General features: G+C 43.7%; 1 protein-coding gene across 2 annotated transcripts in view; it reads left to right on the top strand.

Annotated features, from left to right (window-relative positions):
- The window catches only part of cntfr (ciliary neurotrophic factor receptor), a 190,161-nt gene that overhangs the window by 49,439 nt on the left and 117,478 nt on the right, over window positions 1-23,244 (top strand). The window contains exon 1 of one of the 2 annotated variants that reach the window (XM_034546967.1): window positions 20,725-20,835. The exons of the other annotated variant lie outside the window; for it this stretch is intronic. The gene's annotated coding sequence lies outside the window, so the exon portion shown is untranslated. Of the gene's footprint in view, window positions 1-20,724; window positions 20,836-23,244 lie in introns of those variants that run through there. 2 annotated transcript variants of the gene reach the window in all.

Raw genomic sequence — 23,244 nt, 5'->3', positions numbered from 1 at the left:
GGGACGAAAAGCTATTCCATTATTATCCTCAATGAATGTGGCTTTCAGGCGGACATTTGTCTCCAACCTAGCTCGAGGTTGGTAGACAGCAGCTTTTATGTTCCGACCAAGTACACCTCATGTCTTTGGTGTGTAATTATATTTCGTGAATATTCCAAAACGAAAGCCCAACTAAGTGAAGATGCTGGCAAATGCGCACAAATCTCATCCTTGTGATTGGACACGCTGTGAGCACGTTGTTGTCTCAGTGTTGTCTCCCTTCACGCGACGTGTGGAGAAGACACGAGTGTCGGATCCTGTTTGAGGTGAAGTCCCGCCGGGCCCCTGTTGCTCTCGAGCGACCGCGAGGTCCCAGAAGTTTGTTGTAGGAAACGTTTGACAGTGCGGCTAGTTAAGAGTGATTGATGCCCGCAGCCCTCTCAGCTGTTAAGGAGAGATGAGGGGGAACAAGTGATGCAAAGCGGATTGTAAGCTGCCTGCTGGCATCTGACTTCAGGAATAGTGATTAAAAACACATTATGACAAAGACAACATCTGGTGGTGCATTCAAAGCCCCAGCCGAACAGTAGTGTAGTGCTACATTACCCTGGCAGAACATGCACAGTGGATGAAAGGTGTGCCGCAAAACTTAAAATCACATTTGCACTGCTCAATGGGGCTTTGAGCAAACTGAAAACAATCACCATATAGGCATCTTAGTTTCACTATAATGGTATTTTGGGAAAGGAACTGAGAGTTCAGTGTAATATTCTGACTTTGTGTAGTTAATAATATCAGTCTGTGAATTAACCGTGGGCCTGCTTAACGTTTTGGAACGGTAAATTATTGTTTTGCAACTTGGCAAAGGTGATTCTTCTTCCCATTGATGTTCTTTGAATACAGAGTAGTCCTTGCTGTGGTTTATTAGTAACATGAAAAGGGTAATTAAAGCAAAAATAAACTATGACTAATGATGACAATCTTCTTTGATGGTGCGCCACAAAAGACAACATCTGTTCTGGCGCTGATACCCGAGGGCTGTTCGCTCAGTGCGCCATCCTGGCGAAGCATGCATGGCTGATTGTCAGGATGAGTTCTTATTCTGGATCAGATTACTTATTGTGAAGGTCAACCGTCATGTCATGAAGACAATAAATAAATAAAGTAAATAATAATTAGTCTGTTTTCTTTTTTTGCATCATCAGATCGTCAGCAGACAGTTTCTACTCTGATCTTCATCACTTCTTGACCTCAAAAGATATTTTCCATTGTTTCTATTGTATTCATGCTTTTGCTTCTGTGTTGTGTTTTTTCCGTGAGGGTTCATGGGAGATCAAACATCTAAAACTGGTGGCTTTGTTGTTTTATACAAGACATTTGTCCAAAACACTTGCTGGTTTTAATGGGTTTTCCAACCTTTGAGATAAAGTAAATCACTTACCACAACAACTAAGTGCCGTGAAACAGAGAAATACCAAGGCCAGTGTTGCACACGACTGTCACACTGTTGTAATGCAGCAAATATCATTTTTTTCTGTTATGCACTGGCAGCTTGACATTAAAGTTTCCCTGCAGTAGAATTAAAAGCTTTTACACGCATACACAGTTTGATAGATTTCCCTTGTTATGCTGTCAAGAACAAGACGTTTGCACATGACATCTTTGGTTCTTGGCAATACGTCCAAACTGTATGTGTGAATGTTGAAAAATGTGTGCAGTGAACAAATCTCATGCTACGTCTTGATGTTTTAACTTCACATCCACCGGCGGTAATGAGGCCAATATCAAACTAAGAACATCAAAGGTTGTCTGACGCTTCGATCTATAACTACGGACGGAGACAGAAACCCGAAAGAGAGAATCACAAAGATAAAGAGAACATAGAAGAAAGATATTGAGAAACCAGTATGACGCAACGCCGTCTCGCTCCCAATGCAGCCGGGTCACCGACCCGCGTAGACGCTGCGTGGCGTCTGTACACGACGCACGGGGCTTGAGGTCGATGGGTCAAACAAACACGAGGACTCCTCGGCCAGGAGACCGCTGTTCTCGTCGAAAACCAACAGTAAGCTCTGTCATGTTGACCCGTCGGTCCACCACTGACCCTCGAGGGTTACGTGGAGAGTCATAGTTTGAAGCTCAGGCCAATCGGGTGGGAATGTGTGGTATGAAGAGCAACGGTCATTTGTTTGACTCCAAAAGCCGTTTGAAGGAATCCAACTGTGACTGAAATGCCAACTTAATGATGTGTTTCTCTTGTTGATTTTTGGGAAATACGCTGATAGTCTTGTCAGGGCTACTCAAGCGAGAGGAGGTATTAAGGAGTGACATTTCTTCCCTTCAAAAGCTTGAAATTGTTGTGGCTCCCCACTGAGTTGAATTAAATCGTGTTTATTTAAAAACATTATCGTCCTTTCTCTCGCAAAGACTTTGGAGACTTTTATTTGACCGCTTGAGCCGTTGTTGTGGATCTTTGAGAGGTTGAGAGGAGGACCGTGATGCAAGATGAATTTTAAACCCCCTATATGCTCCGCGTGTCTCCAAAGTTCATTTATAGTTCTGATTTGAGTCCAGTCAATCAGATGTGTAAAGTTAAAATGGATGTCAAAAATATCCCCTCTCGCTTGTGTGAAATAGGTCTATGCTTCCATCGGTCACGCTACTAATTTAGCGCCTTGACTCACACGCTGCGTCCATTAAGATATGTTACTGCCTGAAAGAAAGAAGAAAAAAAAAGGAAATGATTTTGCTGCCCAGATCATGTCAAGAGAAAAGAAAATAGGCGCAAATGGATGAGATTGCTAAATGCTCTGAAGTACAAACATGGCCTGAAAAAGATATTTAACCCATCCTAAGCATTTTTAGGGAGCAACTAAGGATTCAGTGGTTTGCTCAAGGACACTGTGACATGCGGACGGGATGAAAAGACGACTCCACTCAATGAGCCACAACCAAACACAATGTTTTGATATTTAATGAATCAGCCCTGCCAAAATGTCAGATTTGGCTAAATAGTTTCCACTGGTAGTTATTGCAGCACTTAATAATTCTGAATAATTCTGGTCTTGGTTTAATAGTCACTATATTCTGACTTTTTAAGTATTTATATTAAGTATTCTTTGTTTATTCATCCAAAACACGTCTTTTTTTATAGGAGCTGCAACTGTTGGAAATTAGGCTCAAAAAGTAATCTTTAGCACATAATGAATGTTTCAATCAGCTGGGAGGCAATAAAAGCAGAAAAAAAGCAATTCCCCAGATTGTTTGTCTCGCCGAGAGACGTTTAATTTGTCATTGTCTTATTGAAGCGTGCGCACATGGTCACAGCCATAAAAACATACTGATATGGATTCACACACACACACACACACACACACACACCTCTGAGACCTGGCCTGGGTCTCCATTGTAAATGCTGCAGTCTGTGTGAGCTAGAGTTGAGTTAGTAGCTAATTAGTTTGGCACGCCAGCGTTCTTCCCAGGCCCTGAGTGTGTGTGTGTGTGTGTGTGTGTGTGTGTGTTGGGGGTGCAGTGGAGGGTTTAATCCTCTTTACTTGTTGTTCTACACCACTGCCCCCCCACTCCACCCCCAATTCTTTCTGTCTTTCTCTGTCCCTTTCTCTGCTTCTCCTCGCTTTGTCTTTCACCATGTACGTGTTTTGTCCCCACGCTGCCCGATCCTCCCTTTTTTGTCCCCTTTTACCTTCCCTCTTTATTCCTCTTTCACTTCCTTTCTGAGTCCTGCACGTCTCCTCTCCCTCCCATGCATATTGCTTCTTTTTTTTATTTATTTCGTTCTCCCTCTGAACCCTTATTTTCTCGCTCGCTCCATCCATCCATCTCCCTCTCCCGTATTTAATGAAAGTCCCGGGCATTGGACTAATCCAGTGGTGGAGTGTTCTCAGTGTCTCTCTCGCTTCATTTCTCCGTATCTCACCGCTCAGCCTCCATCTTTACATTTCCCCCTCACCCTCGACTAATGGAAGTCCCCCCGCTATCTTTGTAATCCAGTGTCTCTCTCCCTCCACCTTTCTGTTGCTCTTTCTTTTCCTCTTCCCCTCTGTAGACTAATGAAAGTCTGTGGTGTTGGTCTAATCCCCTGGCTGTGTGCTCGCAGCCTCTTTGTCGGTCAAATCTGACTAATGCCCTCCGTCTCAGTCCGCAGCACAGGAGCCTCTTACCTCAGCCCTCACGGACACACACACACACACACATGCACACACACACACACACACACCCTCTTTCACACATCGCTGGCGCCTTGGGGAATAATATGATTTTGCTGAAAACTATTTGTCTGTTTCTGGTTTGTGTGCACACAAATACACACACACACACACACACACACACTGTGTCCTTTTCTCAGGCATCAATATTGACACTCGAAACAACACAGTGAAGTGATGTTTATTGTTATTTTGTTTCACATTTTTCGATCACCACAGTTGCACGATGTGAAAGCATGACTAGCAGTGTTCTATTTGAGCTCAAGATGAGTATTTCTTTAAAAAAAAATGTTACGGTGAAGGTCATGAGCCGGACAGTCACAAAGCAACAATAACAGAATCCATGGGAAACAAAAAGCTCTAAAACTAACCAAGGAAGACAAGGCCCTCTTCAGGAGCTTCTGGGGTCCAGATTGTTACTTCTGGCCCCAGGCTTCACGTGTCATCACACTGAGACACATTTAGGAGTATCCTCATCTCTAAACTTTACCAGAGGGTTTTTTCTTCAAAGAAATGTGACCACCAACATGCGATAGTTCTTTTCATCGTCTTTGCTCCTTACTGCATCGCCACATGACGACAAAGGAACTTTGAGAAGCACTGCAGAATGCTGCTCTTTGGGTCGGGCGAGCGCAACCGTGGGCGAGGGAAAAAAAATGTGTCTGTGTGAATAAAATGACTGCAGTGGCGTCGTGCGATGTAGAGTGTGAGTGAGATGCAGCGCAGCTCGTTTATTTGACTAAAGGAAAATAGTAGTTACTGGATGTAACTTTGGTTTTGTCCACCCTAGATCGGCGAGGAGTAAACCAGGGAACCTAACCAGAGAGGAACATTAGATTTCCTGGTCAAAGAATGTTTTTTTTATCACGTCTACTCTTCAGTGTCCGTATTCTCTCTCTCTCTCTCTCTCTCTTTCTCTCTCACTCTCTCTCTCTCTCTCTCTCTCTAGTTTCCAAATCCATTTTATAGTCAATAGCTATAACCAAATCGCACATTCTCTTGTACAAAGTCCCTGCGGCAGTAATAACTGACCTTCTGTGCTCTGGAGCTGGCTGGATCGTCGTCCCTCCACAGGTCAGTCTGACTGGGATTCAGTGGAACACAAACACCCTTAAACACCCTTTTGTGCTTGATGGAGTCTCATTGAACGTAATGGTGGACCACCAACAACACAGATAGCTAACTAGGTTTATACTCTTTTATCAATCGACATTTGTTTTAATACCTTGTTACGGAGGGTCTGCAGCCCCCCTCAGCTCCACAACGCTGCTTCTTGCTCTGAATGCAAACCCGGTCCCTGAAGGCAGCACTCCGCGCCTCAGAGGGTCACTGTGTGGGCACCGTAAATGTTTAGTTAAATTAGACCTACAAGGCTCAACCAGTAAATCTCTGCGTTCGTGAACTGCTTGGCAGCATTGACTTGACCTTGACTCACCTGCGACGACCCTGACACCCACCGCCGAGGCCAACGCGGATCATTCCCAATCCCACCGTCATCACTCACAGCCGTAACTTCATTCAGGAAATAAGCAGATTGACCCTCACATGACTGCTCCATTAAGGGGCAGACGGTGACCTCACGTAACCCCCCACACCCCACCCAGACATCGTTTTCCCAATGTTAATGGTTTATATTGACGTACCGATACTCCCGACAGACAGTGCGCGTGTTTTTTAGTCGATGTTCCCCGGTAATGTGGAGGGGCCTGCCACAAAAACGTGCGCATGGTAAATACAGTACGCGCTGCATTATGTTTCATATCGATTCATCTTCCTGTGCGTGCAGCCGGCAGCAAAGCGCCAGTGACTGTTGACCACGATGCGGCTTGTGTGTTTCAGTCGGGAGCATGTGTGGGAAATAGTACATGAGAGCGCGCGTCTACTTTGAATGCGTGCGGGTGTGAGCGTGCCCCTGTGTGTGTGTTAAAGGATTCGGTCTTACACAACCCTGACAGTGTTTGTAATATTTTGCGCTCATTGCATCGCCTGTTTACGGAGAATGTGCAATAAATCATGACAAAACATAACCAAACACAAGTGTGTGTTTATCAACACGGGAAAGCTGTTTTCGGGCCTTCGCACAGTTTGGGCTGCGAATGTGACATCGAGGTTAAATTGTTTCAGTTGTCGGAAATTGAGCTCCAAAGCACATTGGAGGTGGTATTGTATAAAACATATGTGTGTTGAGTTCGGTTTCGGGAAACAAGGTAAGTATATTTGCGGAGGGTCGGTATGGGAGCTTGTAGGTTAACGCATCTCTAAATCACTGGTTACGAAAACCCTCGCCACTGGTACGAACAAATCGGGACTGGTAACTGATTAATGCCGGCATAATGTATTCCCACATTTTTAGCCTGAATCCATCAGCACAACAGTCCAGCCATATCACACTCAATTGTTTTTTGTAATACTTTCAAATACTTCACACACACTTCTACTTTGCAGTTTCATTGACCGATATCAAGATTCTGCCAGAGACACTCAACTGTAGATGCCTCACAGTAAAACCTTCACAGTAAATAAAACCTCAGGAAAAAGGAGGTCTTTTGATCTTTGACTCACTTGAGTGGTTTCACGTCAAACATCTGTGCAGTGTTTATTTAGCAGCGATTGGCAAAGGAGATTGTAACAAAAAAAAGAGCAGTTTTGCTGTCCTGAATTTGATCAAGATAACAAGTAAACATCGATCAACTGTAAAATGCTTCAACAGCAAATTAAAATTGGAGCAGACGTGGCACTACAATATGATGAAAATACACTCTAGCAATGGAACATGGTGAATAAAGGCCTTTCTCTGATGTGTATCTGGTTCCACCAGCTCTAATCTGTTCACTTTCTGGACCCGCTTTGTATTTTAAAAATGCAAAGATGACATCAGGATCTAATTCTGGAAGTAGAATGAGCACACAGACAATTTGAGGTTAATTAACAGTAACACGTTTACTGAGAGATAAAGGATTTCCAATTACAGGCCGCAGCTAGGAAGAAACACGGTGGTCTCAAACAGAAGCAACCTCCACATGGTATTTGAGCAATTATTGATGCTTAATTGTTTTGAAATGTATTGCCGTTTTTTTTTTTGAGACATTGTTGCTGACACATATCAAGTTTATATCAGAGAAATCAGAGTTTTTGAAGTGCAGACACGTTCTGTAGATCTCGTAATATGCCCCCTGGCGCCAGCATGCACGCACAACACAAGACAACGCTTGACAGTTGAGTTTTTTAAAGCTCTTGAGAATAAGACATCATTTGGAAAAAGCGACACCTTCTCAGTTCTGAAAGCACAGACAGAAAATAAATTATACACGGTGCATTTTAAAGAACAGCCGCAGTTGAAGTCTCTTGTCAACATCAATAATGTTTACAGCCTTGCCCTAGATCCACCGGCTATGCTAAATTATCCACTTTAGTTAATGGTATCCTTTCCAAGAATGAATGTAAAACATCCAGGGATTAGGCCCCTTCGCTCTACAGGGCCTGGAGTTTTCATGCGCTATTCATTTTCACATCAGCTCTTGTGTTTCAAACGTTTCTATCCTCCGACTCTTCTCTGTGCTCCCAGTGAATGTAGAAGGCCGTATTTCAAACCAGATCCGCTCATGTGGGAAGTTTAACATGTACAAGTCAGCCAAAGGTGAAATCCTGCCCTGCCAGGGGAGATTTCCAGCTTACAGGGTTTCAGGCAAGACTCATCTGATTCATGAAGGGTGTGGAGAGGGAGCGAGCAAAAGTCTTTAAGTGTGTGTGCGTGTGTGTGTGTGTGTGTGTGTGTGAGTCTGTTTGCGATCACCAGAAATATAATCTATCTCATCCTTTGAGGCCTCGAAGAATCCTTCTGTTTTCCCCAACACTCGGAGACTCAGAATGGGAACGTATAAAGATTCAATGTAACATCATGCATGGCTGAAACATCTTGAGGAACTGATTATTATTAATAATAATAATAATAATAATACAAAATTACAATAATAATATAACAAAAAACTTGACAATTCAAGCTCCCTAGGGTTGACCTCATGGTGGTAGGAAGTCAGAAAGAGAAAGGCAGTGGGATAAAGGACAAAAGGGAAAGAACTCATGAGGGGTATGTCGAGTCAGCTGGGACTCGGAGGGTGGAACCCGGCGAACCAAGAACAGCGAGGGATCCGAGCCCACAGATGTGGAGGGCGTAAACACCGGGGACAGTATGAGAGGGACAGGGTGAAAGGTGTCCCCACCTCTCCCTGGCACCCCTCTCCGGCTTCCTGTCTAATCCGACAGAAGCTGCCATGAAATCGGCTCCCCTGCTCCGCGCGTCTTGCCTCGGGTGTAAAACCACGGCAGAATGAAGCAGAGAGAATAACGGGAGATCAGGGGGCGCTAATCCACCCCGACGGCCCGCATGCTCGGGGATTTGAGACTATCACTTACCGTGAAAGAGGAGGTGGAGAAGGAAGTAGAGAAGGAGGAGTCCGACGCCAAAGAAATGGCTATGTTCTCCCTTTGAAACACATCCCCCGCCTCCTTTCTGTCAGTCAGACCTCTTCTTTTGCCTTCATACTATTAGAATATGGACATTTTCAATCTATATGTCCGCTCATCCTCTCCCCAACCAACTCCGGCCCTCCTCTGTCTGTCTCCGTCTTGCTCGGCCTCTTTGTATACCCTCCGTCTCCCCATCTCTTCCTCACCATCTTTTCTCGCCGAGCTTTGTTAACACCCCTCTATCTTGAACCTCGCAGTGAGCCAATTTAGCTCCCCCGAGCAAAGCTGTGAACTTTGTTACGGCTGCCAATTCACAAAAAGACATCCCGAAGAGTTATGCAGATATGGCAAAACTGCCCTTAGGGGAAGGTTTCGTAAGAGATTAAGGGTTTATTGCTCACATATTGATATTATTAGTGCTCTAATGAAATTATTTATTCATTTTCATTTTCAGTAGTGTCTCTTTTTCTTAGACAGTCTGCAAGCGGAGAGTCTAGATAACATGCAAGAATGGTCCTCAGCTCCAATTAAGGCAACCGAGCAATCAAAGCAATTTTAATCCAGACCACTGGACTGTAAAAACCACAGAGTTGCTAAACGCAGCAACAACATCTGTTAATAAAAACAAAGTTCAGGATGCCCTGTTAGATATGCAGGCGTTTCTAATGCTCAAAGGGAATAGCAAGAGGTAGTAGAAAATAGTCTGGAGCATTGTAGACCAGCTGCTAGAACCAAACAGAACACAAAAGGGATCTGTATCTGCCAATATGGATCATCGTTGATTGGCAATTAATATCGGCAGCAACACAAATGATCAGGGATCTCTTACAGTTATATTTCCTCCCTTTTTTCTTTTGTGCTGATCCGATCCGTGACTCTGACTCGTGATGCGATCCGAACCGTGAGTTTTATGATCCGTTGCACCGGGAGCCATCCGCATTATTATGTGTGTGTAACCTTGCTGGCACAGGCTCCACTTCATGCTATTGGAAATATGTCAACACAACTACTGTTGATAAGGCATAGGGTGGATCAGGCTTTTGGGACAGTCCATCTGGACTCAAAGCTGTATTATTGGGATTGAGCCTATAATTGCTTAGAACACAAGTCCCAGTTTGGCTATCTTGACACTAATTCGGGATAACGTCTTGATGTTGGCATTGGTGGAGTATTGGTGGAGAGTAGTTAGATGTTGGCATCGGTATGAAGAGCTGGAGGCAGCTGATTGGATTAATAAGGAGCATGCTTATGAGTGATTGGTTGCGACACGGGCAGATGCGAGCCGATGACTCGTGAATCCTAAAGTGAGGCTGTAATGAAGGAGTCGAGGAGAAAAGTAAGAGAAAACTAATCCCTGTGAGTTTTCAAAAGTAGGAAAAAAAAAGGTGCGAAATGAGACAATCACTAACGCGTCTTCATGCTCAGAGAAAACCACATCAGCCGGCTCTTTCTGTCTAAAAGTTGGAGCCTGAGATCGAAACTGTTAAGGCAGCGAGTCCTACTCACCCAGAAGAGATTGAACCTGCCACTTTGACTCAGAGTAATTCTGTCTATCGAAAAGGAGCGACCACAGCTGACTGAGTAACGGGGAAGAAGCTGGTGGCTCTTAACACTGAGGAACCGTATTTTAGAGCACAAAGCAAAGCAACAACGTTGCTTTAAAAGTTGCATGCAGCCCCAACAAACACGTTAGCCTTGTCATGCATAGCATGTTACCAAGTATTCTTTCTTTACGTTATTTTTTCAGCTCCAGTTTAGTTTCTGTGCTGTTTTCTATGAGCTTTTCTGCTCCACAGGGCGTACAGAAGCTAATTGACCTTGCAGAAGTGAATGTGTGCTTTGGATCCAGCATATTTTGGAAATAGCTGAACCGTGTGGTGCACTGTAGATCTCATCACGTAGCTAATTATTATCTGCCATCTGCTAAATACATTTGCTCCGCCATCAGCCATATTGTCGTGTTTTGACAGTGTCTTTTTTTTCTGTATCGTCAGTGGCAGGCAAAAATCCTCATATCTCCGTGTTTGTCATTTTTCAATAATCTATTCGTAAAACAAAGCTATTGGTCACCCTCAACCTGCGTCTGTGGGTTTGACACATATTTAACCAATGAAAAGTATTTAAAAAGAGTGTGTGACAAAGTCTCCTAACCCCCGGATCCTCAAACTGTCGGCTAAACTTCTTGAATGAGTCAGACGATTTCGTCTGACTTTTTCCGAGGCACGGTTCCCCCACAGTTTCAGAGTGCACCGAAAATATTTGCACACTTCTTCAACAGCAGTCTGCCCCGGGGGTTGGTGGATTCGGCCGCTCGGTGATGCTTGGCACTTCCTCCATGAGCCGCCGCTGGCCTTTTACAGCGCTCCTCGGCCGGACCTCGCCTCTCCCCGGGGCCGTGGACTTTGTGCAGCTCCCATGTTAACATTGTGATTGCTGAGGAGACCAGCGTAGACAGCTAGCTCACGCAAATGTGATGCACTCACTGCTTCGGAAAGACGGGGAGAGACGGGGGATTTAGGATTTGGCCTCGGTATCCTCAGTAAGGAAGTGTTCACAGTGAGGTCTCATCCAAAGTAACCACATTGTATTGGGAAGGCCGCAGAAATCCCAGACCTCTAAAAACCTGGTCATAACACAAAAGCAGAAATACCTCAATGACTTTTAGGAAAATGGTGTATTGCTGTAATAAGGGTCAATCGCCTCCTTTTCCTTTGTCACCCTATTCTAGCGAAACATGACTTATAAATGTCATGCTTTATTTCTCTATAAGATGTTGCCGGCATAGTGCTTTCCTTTCCACTTAAATAGACAAACACAACACAGGCATGCTGAGATGGCTCCATTCAGCGGGCAGAACACATGGTTGAAGTGACATTCAGCAACAATATCGGAGAGCTATAACATCCATTATGCCACCTTTATGGAACAGCTAAGCAGTTATATCCATCACAAGAGAGGCTGTTGGGGGTAGGGGGGGTGCGGTGTTCAGGGTGGATGCGGAGGGTAGAATTGTGAAAAGGACATAGACGGGAAACTAAACAACGAGGAAAAAGAAGGAATTACGTGCAGATACAGCGCCAGAATCTGACGCGGAATATGTTCATGAGATGCCACAAGAGATGTAAGGAGGGGGGGGGGGGGCAGTTAAACAAGATCATTAGGAGAATTGGTCAAACTGGAAAACAGAGAAAACTGGAAGGAATAAGACCAGAGAGTAAAGATGCTGCTGCGCTCACCAGTCAGCCAAGATGCTGGTGAACGGGCCCTCGACAGAAAACTTTAGAGTTTCTTTGATTGCCTGCGATTACAGATAAGTGCCGTATTTTCACAAAGACCCATTTGTTTTGATAAAGACCTATTCCCTTCCCCAAGAGAGAGGTGAAAAGACAGGCAGAAAGAATAGAGGGGATGAGGGAAGGCTCTCAACGGTATTAGATGCAAATGCTAATTTATTCCCTCATGTTTCCTCTCTTTGTCTCTCTCCCAACTTCTTTTTTTTTTGCACATTTCGTCTCTGTTTTTTAACAATACAAACTCGGCTTTGTGTTATTATTTTCTTCCTTTCTTTCTTCCTTTCCTTTCCCCACTGACCTCTATTTTCTCTGTCGCTCTCTTTTCGCTTTCCTCTTCCGTCCGTCTGCGTGCCCTGTAACTCCAAACTGAATCAGTCCCGTGGCGTGAATAGAGGCAGCTGCCTCGTAGACAGCCCCGGCAATAATAAATAAACGGATGACATGCTCACGCTGTGACTCTGGGCTGCCTTTACTGTCCCTGTTCTCTTTGTTGATCGTGGTCTTTTCCTGTGCCTATCCAGCTCCGAAGAGTTAACCACGAAAAATGTTTTTTGCGCTGTGTGGATCCAAACAGAACCCAGTCCCATCCGGAGCTCGACTAAAGCTGCACATGCAAATGGAAAAAAAAAGGAAATCTACCTTATCAGCTGAAAGTGGGGCTGCGGCAAAGTTTTCCAATCCTCACTTTTTCATTCAAACCATTTGCCCCCCAAAAAATAATCGCGTATAGACGGACCTCTTTCTCGTTACGCTCACTGGGAACTGGAGGAACATTTCGTCCAGAGTTTCAGAGCCGCCCGCTTCGAGGACACCGAAGTTTGGTACGTTCCTCAAACCTTGTGTGACCTTTGCCAAGATGAAGAATGAATCCTATGGAATGAAATGCTGAGTTTACTTTTCAACCCTAAGGACGAATCAAATTTGAGGCAAGTCGTTAACATTTTACGACAGATGTAGGCTGTTTTTTTAACGTAGACGTTAAAAGATTATAATTTTTTCATATAGTAAAAGCTGTTATCTTCCATCATCATTTTGGAATGATCATGCCATATAAATTTACATTTTCTGATGTCATTATACATGACTTATTTGAGATATTCGCAGACAAAATCACTCTTATTGATTTATTTAACCAGTTAAGTGAATGCAAATCAGTGAAAGGGGCATCATTTGTTTGATGTTATGAATAATAGAGGTCAAACATTCGATTTATGTAAATGTTTTTTAGTAAATGACAAATAAATAGAATGAGTTTCTGCTTGATGCGGCAGAATAATGCCCCGTCATCCGTCTGAGCCAATATATAAAAGCAACATGATGGCCAATTATCATTGATGAGAAGCTGCATTAGTCTCTGGTCACTGAGCCACTTGTTTCCACTGGAATGGCCTTCTTTGTTCGCTTGGGACATCCCATTTAAAGAAAAACCACTTCCAGCCAGATCACTGGCTGAGCGTTACACAGACGTCTCTGAGAGGACCCAGCAGAGTGATGGCCGATGGTCACAGACTTGACCGTCCACTGGTCAGAGGACAAACCCAAGGAATCCATGAGGTCATGTGAAGTTTTTCTCCTCTAATTAAGTGCTATTCATCACGAGGTCCTCGATATAAATCTGTCCTGTAAAAGTGCTGTGGTAACAGTAGCCTTCCAGTTCCTCTGTGACCTTCTTGCGGCTGAAAACAGAACACAATCTGAATTCTAAATCATGGCCTTTGGGGAATTATCAGCAAAGCGGTGTGTGTGTAGGTGTGTGTGCGGGTGTGTGTGTGTAGGTGTGTGTGCGTGTGACAAATGTAACTAAATATGTGGTCCCTGCTTTTGCAACAACATGTGTCAAAACAGAATTCCACTAATCCCTAACAGGCTCCTAAAAGAGGACTTTCAGCTCATTAACTGCAGATGATCTGCTTTACTGCCAACCAACATACCAAAGCACGACACACAGTTCACAGTAATCCCCTACTTTTAGGAAGGAGGAGGAGAAAGGATGGCAGAGGTGGAGCATAGAGAGCACTTTGCACTTGTGCCTAAAACCGAGATGTTTCCATTGACGAGTAGAGCAGAGAGAGCCCCTTTCACCTTGAAATGTGCTGCGTTTCTGTCTAATCTTCTTTCCTCCTTAAAAAATTACCTTTCTGAAGGGCGCTGGGGTTCAGGGAATCAATAGATCACTCAGGCTGCAAATGTATTATCTTACAGAGGGAAGGGGGCAGGGAATGGAGGAGCGTCGAAGACAGGGAGGGGATGAATGGAGAAGGGATGTATAGAAGCAGAGGAGGGGAGGCCAAGACGACGGAGGGAAGGGCCGCTGGAGAGTGGTGGGAAAGATGCTGGGAGAGCGGAGAAAGTGGAGAAAGCGAAGGATGAGGGGCAAATAGGGCGAGGGGAGCTGGCGGAGGCTTGATGGATCATGCTAGGGAATGATGGAATTGGAGAAAAATGAGGCTGGGGGAGGGAAGGCGGAGGGACTCAAGAGAAAAGCAGTAGAAAAACATTGCCAGGTAGCCATTTAGGGTCGGGTTCAAAAAGAGAATCGGGGAGACGGAAATCAAATGAAGAATGGTGTGTTTAAAAAATAGTAAACGATTGTAAGAATAAAGAATAAGAATAAATACCAGAAACGCATATAATATCGATATTGATGTATCTGTGTATGTATAAGCATATCAAAATCTGGTGTTTAACCACCCCTCCCGTTTTGTAAAATAGCAACGTCTTTCTTTAGAGGCCAGACCGAACTAAGAGGAGTTCAATTTGCAACACAAACTGGTGACAACGACTTTCAAGAGGAATACAGTGGAATCAAGTTGTAGATGAGAATAATCATACACTGTCATGTTATAATTTGGGCTTTGCGTTTCATAATCGATCAGCTTGTTTCCCCCACGTTTAACTGCCACTGATGGCGTAAATACAAAATGTGTTCAAGCCCGAGGGTTTAACAATGCCTTTCAGTGTTACAGTGACCATATATGGAAGTAAGACATTCAAGCCAGTAGACTGTACAGGGATTTGTCACAGTTCAGTAATGATAGCAGCAGGATGTCGGGAGCCAGTAGTTCACCCAGAGGTGACAGGGTTGACACACACGAGCAGGCAGAAATGACAGGAATGCTAAAGTAATGCAGCAATAATGAGTTGGGGGCGGGACAATCAGTGTGAGCAATTAAACAGCTGTTTCGGAAAGTGGCTAGTGTTTACCGTGTTTCATAACTCATTGCCACGTTTGTAGCCCGTTTTTGGGAGTGTTGGCTGCAAGAAAGGTAAGAAAGGTGTGGTCTGGTAAACTGCTGAATATCATCGCTTCAGGAGAGACAAGGAGGAGACGTTTCTACTTTACTGCCTCTTCGATGCCATTTCTCACAGCATTTGTCTTCATCTTTATTTCTAAGGCGGTGCCATTATATGAATCCTATATTGAGGTTGAGAGAAGGATCTTCCAATTAAGATACAATTAGGAGTCAACAGCACCACATAGGTATGAAAAATCCATGCCTCCAGAATTTTGATCACTTAAACACGCTGACATTCGCTTTTAGAGATGGCACACTGTGTGTGTGTGTGTGTGTGTGTGTGTGTGTGTGTGTGTGTCAAGTCTCAGACGTTTTAATGATGTCATGATCTTACCCCGTTTTGGTATTGTGCTTGCATACTCTCTGATGAGATAAAAAACAGACTTACCTGAAGAGGACATGGACAGCAACTTTCTATCTCTCTCTCTCTCACACACACACACACACAGAGACACACACACAAACACACACAAGCAGCACATACAAAGAAGCGCCCACTCGGCACAGGCAGACGGATCAATACGGTCTCATTTCACACCTTGTGCAACCAAAGTTCTCCATTGCAGAGGCTGCAAAAACATAAACACACAGACAGACAACATATATTCATAGTCACACAAAAAGGATCTTTCAAAACCTGGGTTGCTGGGTGGTGGGAAGCATTTTGGCGTGGCGCTAATTTGAGTAGTGTGTGATTCGGAGTGTGAATGATTAGACATGTGTTTTGACTTGAGCCTCCGTTGTCACCCTGTTTCTTACACTTGCATTGATCTGGCTCTCCATTGCCCCCCCCCCCCTACAATTTTCTTCTCATCTTTTTGTCTATTCCGTCTTCTGTTTCTAAATTTTGTACAACAAGCCTACAGTTTCATCCATCCGCGACTTACAATAATTGCAACAGCAGATTAGGCTTCAAGTCTTACTGTAGATCACCGCCAACATAAGCTAAACTCCCCCCCCCCCCCCCCCCCCCCCAAGAGAATTGTACAATAAAAAGTCAAAGAGCTCTTCCAGCAATCCTTTGACCCCAATAATCATCTTAGTGGAGAATCTCTGCAAGTTTAATGGAATAAGTTCAAATAAAGTGAGAAAAGTGGAATTGCCTTTTACTTTAATCCCGGGTTCCTGTGCACGTTTTTGTGTCAAACGCATGCTTAAAATCTGTCCTCGCATAGCCTCGCAGTTCCACTTTTATTGTTTTTCTCCCCTGTTTTTATGTGCCCAAAGCTCCTCCCTCACTCACCCACTTCACATTGGCTCCAGTCCACAGGCAGCAGAGTTTAGTAATCGATATGCGTGTGTCTGAGTGCGCGCAAGAGTAATGGAGTGGAATCTGACAGCGATTGTCAGTCATCTCACACGGCTGCGAAATAGAATCTAAAATGGGTCTCCGGAAAAAGAAGGAAAAAAAAGCCTTGCATTATGCCTCCGCTCGTTTGGTATATGTATGTGTATGAGTGCTGGAAGGCGTTTGATTAACATCCATCTCTGCATCGCCTCTTTTCTGAGCCACCGCCAGACAATAAAAGCCATTATGGCCACTTTGCTGTACACCAGTGGATGTTTGTCATCCTGGATGGCAGCACAGCGAGATTATGTTTGTTTCCTTGTTATTCATCCTTTTATGTTTACGTTCTTTCCCAAACAAAAATCGCCCTGTAACTCAACTTTAATGAAGCGGAATCCCGTTGGTGTTTGTTTCCTGCCATTTACAGGTTTGTTGTCTTGTTTTGTTTACTGGTGTGAGCTGGATGTTAACCACAGTACTGGTGCCATTTAGAGCTTTAGCTTATTTGCTCACGCCTATCACCGCTTTGCAGCCGCTCAGCCATTTTGCTGTGAGTGGAATCTGTCCTCATAGATTTGTACATTTAATCTTTTTTTCTGTATTAATTACAAACATTGTAGAGTTTTTGTTGTATTAATTACAAACATTGTAGAGTCTAGCCCAATCCCAGCTTGTAATTAACTGCTGTCACAACCAACACAGACCTTAATACAGGGAGGTAAATAATGATTACATTTGTGCAGCAGTGTGTTTCGGTTGGATTATTTGCTGGCTGAAACATTCCTAAGTATAAGCTGATTGAAAAGAAGGCGAGGGGGAATGAAATTACTGCAATTAATTTCATATTTAAGTGAAAACTGTATTACGTCTGCTTTGACATGCTTCTGGCTTCGCTCAGCCGCCCAGGGAGCCAGAATCCTATTGTGGACCCCCTGAGATGTCTCTGAATGTGTACAGCAACAGTGAAATCACTCAACCTGGTCACCAGGGAATAGCACCAAACAGAGAAATTAGACTAGGGCTAACATGTTGTATTGTTTACTGTGATGGATCACAGAGCTCGGGTAGTTTCTCATCATTTACAGGAAGAATGACACCAAACGGCTCATTTCAAGAAGGGAAAACAAACCCATTCAACCAATAGTTAAAGCTAACGGCTTGCAGACCACCGCAGGGAGCATTTAGCAACAGACAGCTGATACAACAACCTAGTGGCCAGAATAAATGTCCCACGTTTCTTTAAACCACGGGATAAGATGATTGTCGACTTTCAAAAAAATCCATACGTTTAATAAAAGAGATTCATATCGGCCTTGTATCACGCTTGCAGGAACGCGCAATGCCACGGGGTTAAAAGTTTGCGGGGGGGGGGGGGTGACATCATGGTTCATGTTAAAATAATAATGTAACGCAACTAAGTCACGTAAGAACCGTAACAACTGGTGTTACTGGCGTAAATAAATAACCAGCCTCCCTAATCGGGTTCTCCTGCTTTAACGTTGAGGTTTAACGCTACTCTTTATTATACCACGTAACTTTCAATAATGTCCGCCTGACATGCTAGATGACCTGTTGTGGCTAAATTAAGTAAAACAATATATATTCATGGTTTTCACAAACATACATTGCAAATATTGGTTCTTGGCGACTGAAATGGATACAAATGTAATGAATGCTGGTGCTCCATCCACTGTTTACTCACAGAACTACACCTATTTGCAGGAACTGTAAAATAGTGACATTAACTGTATTTTATGTAAGAATATTCAATGTACACCACTTTTACCCCCCAAATTGTTTTTATTTGTTACTTAATCTGTGGTAATCATTGGTTTGTAACGCTGCTATAAGCACACAGTTGTTAAAAGTAACACCTCACACATTTCGCCAATTAATTGGATTACGGTTTGGAAATTAGTTCATATTCACACCTTCAGAATACTATAAAAAAAGAAAACATGTTACTGGTGAGACTAAATTCTACGTGTATATTTTCCATAATGCAACGCTTCACGTCAAATATTTATTTGTATTCAACTCGGCTCTGTTATTCCAAAAGCGGGCAAGGTGCTGAACGTCTTTATTTAGAACCAAACCAAGACAGTTTGAGAACCAACACAAAGATGCTTTTTGGGGCCTGGGACTGAAGGCTTCAGCTCATTATTGGCTCATTATTGGTTTCCCACTGGCGGGTGACAATCACCAGTTGGTTTGCAATGAGATATGAAGACAGAACAAACCCCCCAGGATCCACAACAATATATACATTAGCAAATAATACCCACCGTTGTTCCAGCTCTCTGCTCTGAACACATGTAGCACCGCTGTGATCACCATTCAGGGTTCAAGTGTATTTCACTGTATACTTGTGAGCTTTATGCTTTCAGTCGGAGCGGTTTAGCGACTTGTTTCTGCTCGGCTGGTTAGATATCAGGCCGAGCAACGCCTAGACCAGGGGTTCACGATCCCGTGTGAGAAATGTTTTGAATGTTGAATACCTAAGTGATGTTACATAAGAGTCTTAGATGAGTCCACGATAAGCAGTAGATGTGTGTGTGTGTGTGTGTGTGTGTGTGTGTGTGTGTGTGTGTGTGTGTGTGTGTGTGTGTGTGTGTGTGTGTGTGTGTGTGTGTGTGTGTTCTCGCAGCAGCGTGTGTAGAGTCTGGATTTTTTTTTTTCACTTTACATTCTGTTTTTTTTCTTTTATTCAGTCATTCAGATACCCCCCCCCCCCCCCCCCTTTCTCACACACACACACTTACTCTCCTTGCTCCTGTTGTCTCAACAATTCCCCCTCCTCTTTCTTCATCGTGTTTTTTCAGCGCCTTTCCTCATCTTCTTTTTGTCCAACTTCATCTCCGTCTTCATTTTGTTTCCCCTTAATGGTACCACCTCTTTTCTTCTTCTTTTTTCTTCTTTCCCTCCCCATACCTCTTATTCTGCTGTTATGGTTTGGCATTTATTTAGTTCTGACAAGCGCGACCGCTACCTTTTTCCAAACACCGCTGATACGATATTTCCCCACAGCGGGTTATTTAATGCAGGGTAGACGCATTGTGTGCCTGTATGGAGCCAACACATTTATAATGGATTGAATTGCTAATAAACAATGAAAGGAGCATGTGTGTGTGTGTAAGTGTGTAGGTGTGTGTGTGGGTGTGTGGGAGAAGGGGGGGGGGGGGGGGGGCAAGTGGGAATAAAATGCTTATAGCTCTGTCAAAACCTTGATGAGAGCGCTTGCTTAAAGCAGCACACACGCAGGTACCCGTGGATACACACACACACACACACACATTCATTCATGTGCAGCTTCAGTCACATCTCTACCTCGTGGTCGTGACGTTTGATGATTCTTTTTGCGATTGACTATCCCGCTTTGAGTTTATTTCCATAATTTGTTTTTTCATCGACATCTAATCTCCACTCTTTGCATGAGCGATTGAAACGGCCTCTTATTCGGAAATTACATAGCCACTTACCGAGCACTCACAACAAATAAATACATTTGTTACCGTCTATAATTACGGGCTGTGCGGGTAGAGCCAATTTTAACAATATAATAAGAATTTAGATGATTACTCAGAAACCACCTCAGGCGGAGTGGAATTAAAATATGTATTTTAAACCTTTATTTATTCAGGTTATATTGACTGAGCCTGCATATTTCTTTCAGCAAGCCTCTGATTCACATCCCTGCTGCAATGAATATTAACAAATGGGAGCTGCCTCGTGAATTAAGCTGTTGACCACAGGGGCAGCTCCGCTGGAGCAGGTTGCGGTTTGATGCCTTGCTCACGGGCATATTAAACGTAGCCCACAGTGGGAGGGGGGATCTGTTTTCCTCCCACACTTAAATTGACAAATTTCCATTTGTACGAGCTTCGTTTTCTATCTGGAACTTCCTTTTTTTAAGTCTGTGTGAAGACAAATATAGAGATGGCATTATACACTGGACATGATTTACATTCAGAGGTTGTCACCGGCCCTGCTTACTCATTGGAGGATCATCGTCATGGCACTTCCTCCGGGAAGTTCAGGGCTCTCATGAGAAGGAACTGCTGTCATCAGCGTTTACTGGAGCACACGAGAGAGAGAGAGAGAGAGAGAGAGAGAGAGAGGAAAAGAAAGAAGGAGAGAGAGAGGATTGGACTGGAAAGAAAGATAGTGAGTGACAGAGGTGACACCATATGAGAAATGTGAATAGAAAAGGTGGAGAGGATGACAGATGAGGAGAGCACAGCAGGTGGAAAAGAGAGGCCGTGGATCGAGGGAGAAAGAGACTGGAGGTAAATTGTGGAATTATAGCATCACTGGGAAAGAAAGAAATTAGGAGAATGGAGGACAGAATGTGGGCCCGCAAGGCTTGTGGTGAACAGAGAGAGTCGAGTGAGATAATGAAGGACTCGCTTGCTCTCCATTACACACACACACACACACACACACGCACACACACACACACTCACACGCGCGGTGAGCTTAGATAATGACATCAGTGTTAAGTCAGCGATGACAAAGTGTAGTCCTTCAGAATAGTGCTGTTCAGCAGTAGATGACTCTTCCCGGGGCTACAGTGAGCACACAAGTGTGATGCAAGATGGCGTCCTGAGTGCTCAGCAGGTTTTGGTGCACGCAGTCCGCTCATCATGTCCCGGTCTGCAAATCGAGCGTATGACTTTATTGATAACGTGTCAGACTGTGTCAGACTGGACATTCACCATGATGAGATACCCTTAAGCAAGGCACTTTACATAATATACATACACATCATTTTGCTTTTAAAATGACAACGAGGAACTTTGAATTTGTGTGAAAAATCTGTGGACAAAAGTGGGAGTGTTCACGAGCGCCAGACTCCTTTTTGATAAACATGTGATTTTACTGCAGCGGGGGTCTGACACTACCCCGCTGCAGTCCTGGTTCTGGCTCTCCGGTGCCTCCCTTGGTGCCGATGTTGGCTCACAGCGGGGACTGGCGGAGCAGTGAGGCGACGAATAACTTTAATAATAATAATAGCCCATCTTCTCACTGATGTTTTTTTACTCTTTTTTTTTTTTTACTTCTATTTAATATTTAATTAGGACTGTTTCATAACAAGTTAAAAGTTCCTCCCAGTGGGTAATAGTTATTGTACATTCATAATGACATGAATTGAATCAACCAAAAATAGGAGAAGTCGTTCTCTAATTAAATTCACTAATAAAGTACATTTCTGCCTGTAAATATTCCCACCAAAATGGTTTCCTAAACTGTTTCATAATTTCAATTCTGTGTTTAATGAGGACTACTGAACAAGCTTATGACCTAACTGTGTTCCAAATAATATATATTACATTCTATTAATATCATTATAACATAAAATAAGCCCACAGAAGTGTTCTCTCAGTTCAGGGAAGACACACATGAAGCATTTGAGGTATATTTCATTCGATGTTATGACTTTTCCTGCTTGCACTTTGTCACTTCTTGGTCATTTCTTGGTGATTTAAATGTATATATAAATTATTTTCACCATGGGAAATAAGTATTGCACAATGCAAACAAGTACAATATGAATTGCTCCCATTTATGTATTTTTGTATCAAGGTAGCGAGGCAAGGATGTAAATGCCCTTGAACACACACACGCACACACACACGCACACACACACACACACACACACATAGGATTATTCCAGTTATGTATTTGCTCAGAAAGAAGCAACAGGCACTTAAGTGTACTTTAGTGAATGCTCCAATATATTTAGTGTGTTTATCTGGTTGCTGAGGTTTTGGACCACCCACCTCACCGTGCATGTGGACTCAGTGCACGTATACCTGCAGTCTGAGGATGCATGAGGAGCATTTAGGCTTAAATATCAGTGTGTTCAAGGTTTAGGACATAATTGGGTGCATGTTATCCACAGCCTTTATTGCCTATCCCGTAATGTGCATGTATGTGTTTCTGTGTGTGACTTGCAGTTGTGTGTGTGTGTGTACAGTACACATGTGCACACACACACACACTGATAGATGGACCTACATGAAGGCCATAGGAATCAGCTCTACAAATAGTCCCCTGTGGTAAAGACCTGTGGACAGTGTTTGTGTGTGGTATTTTTTTTGTGCATGAATGTGTAAGTGTGTAAGTGTGTGTTTGAATGTGTGTGTGTGTGCCCGGTCTATGCCGCTACTGTATCCTCTATATTTACGAAAGAGGCTTGGCAAACAGGTTGAGTAAACATACTGTTTTTAGTTTCCGACACACTCATTTGGGAAACACTCCATTCACACACGCACACAAGCTTGTCTTTCTCTCACACACACACACACACACAAACACACACTGACGCAATGAGACGGAAGGGGAAATTGCCGCTCGTCTTTCTTGGTTCTTCGCGCTTTGTGCGCGTCTCTCGCTCCGTCTCTCGCTCCGTCTCTTCCTTTCTGTCTGTTTCTCCACTTTCCATCTGCGCTTTTATTTCTCTCTCTCTTCTCGGAGTCGTCTTTGCTCTCAATGCGCGACTCTTTCTGTGCGACTCTCGCATTCTCTCTGCGACTCCAGGCCTCGATCACAGTGGCAAGCTCAGACATCAGTTGCCTCTAGTTTGGAAGGGAGAAGAAAAGCTCAGATATACCAATTCACGGATACTCAATTCGCTCTTTAGTTTAAAAAAATGCTCCTTTTCATGGAATAATCTTAAATGTTTATTTAAGATT

Source organism: Cyclopterus lumpus, chromosome 12, assembly GCF_009769545.1.
Source record: "Cyclopterus lumpus isolate fCycLum1 chromosome 12, fCycLum1.pri, whole genome shotgun sequence".
Taxonomy (NCBI): Eukaryota; Metazoa; Chordata; class Actinopteri; order Perciformes; family Cyclopteridae; genus Cyclopterus; species Cyclopterus lumpus.
This window is presented reverse-complemented; position numbering and strand designations above follow the sequence as displayed.